The 1,319-nt window shown below is 41.5% G+C and overlaps 1 non-coding gene across 1 annotated transcript; it reads right to left on the minus strand.

Annotated features, from left to right (window-relative positions):
* Positions 1–443: 443 nt before the first annotated feature.
* On the minus strand, positions 444–527 carry TRNAL-CAG (transfer RNA leucine (anticodon CAG)). Its single transcript has one exon. It is a non-coding gene; the product is annotated as a tRNA-Leu (tRNA).
* Between the last annotated feature and the right edge of the window lie 792 nt (positions 528–1,319).

A 1,319-nucleotide genomic window follows, 5' to 3' on the forward strand; every position in this document is an offset into this window, starting at 1 on the left:
GGGTTCAATTCCGGCTCAGTCTGGTGGTGTTTGAAGGTGCTCATATACACCAACCTCTTGTCAACAGTTTTATCTGCAAGTGAAATAACTCATGTGGGATGAAATTCTGTCATTTTAGCATCTCCGAAAACCGTAAAAGTAGTTAGTGGGAAGTAAACCCAATACGTCAGTACGTTATTTATTCACACAACTCTTGCAAAGCAAAGTCATCTCCGTACAGGCCGTGAAGGCCCTTGGAGGGGTGGAAGGTAAAGGCTTCCACTACCCGTAACCTCGGCACTTGATGGGATTGAATGGTTAGCTTGGTGTAGTTGGTGTAGGCTAAGTGAACCTTAGGGCCATGTGAACCCCCGCAAGTGAAAATCTCGTTTGTTAAATTTTACGACTTCCTGACGGGGATTCGAACCCACGTCCTTCCACCAGGCAGCCCCTAAAAAAACTATTGTCAGAAGTGGGATTTGAACCCACGCCCACAGAAGTGGACTGCGACCTGAACGCAGCGCCTTAGACCGCTCGGCCATCCTGACAACACTGACGTTGTTAAATTTACCCATATCGTTTGTTTTGAGTTATATCCAAAGAGCACGCATTGAGTACCGATGTGAATTCCGTCATCCGTATTTTATTTCTCAGACCACTCTCCTGTTCCATGAAGCAGAAAGAGCGACAAAGGCAACTCTTCAGACGGCTAGTTAATAAGCAGTATATACACAGTGATTGAAGATTTACCGCCTTAGATTTGATTTGCTCTAATATTCCTGCAAGCGTCTATAAAACTGACTTCACATTGAGAATCGTTTCCAATGGGGACCACCTTCTTGATGATACCGTATTTGTTTTCACTAGTCTTTATGCATGTGAAATAATAACTGCTTTCATATTTCGCAGAACTGTATGACTTAGACGAAAGCTAATGAAAGGCTACTACACATGGACTAATTTATTTTGTTAGGCGGAGTAAAACCACTTCGTCTTAAGCCGCCTACCGTAACCGGTTGCCACTCTGTAGAGAAGTTATTGATTATGGGTGGTCGTCCAACAAGGTTACTGTCACTCAATGTGCAGCTGATACCAGTGATTTTTGGGGTCCTATTCATTTGACAATGATATTTTATGGAGGAACATTTGCAGCTCTATTCTTCATACAAGTATATTCAAGAAAAGGTTTCAATATCCTGAATATTGTATATAAATTTCTATGAAGTGCCATAAATATATAGTTAGTAGTATGTCATTGGACCGCTCCCTCTGCTACAAATCATAACGTTAAGGTATCGGAAATATTAAGAAATCTGTGAATTTCAATCCGGAAATCTTTA

The sequence above is a fragment of the Anabrus simplex genome, chromosome 2 (genome assembly GCF_040414725.1).
Source record: "Anabrus simplex isolate iqAnaSimp1 chromosome 2, ASM4041472v1, whole genome shotgun sequence".
NCBI classification, from domain to species: domain Eukaryota; kingdom Metazoa; phylum Arthropoda; class Insecta; order Orthoptera; family Tettigoniidae; genus Anabrus; species Anabrus simplex.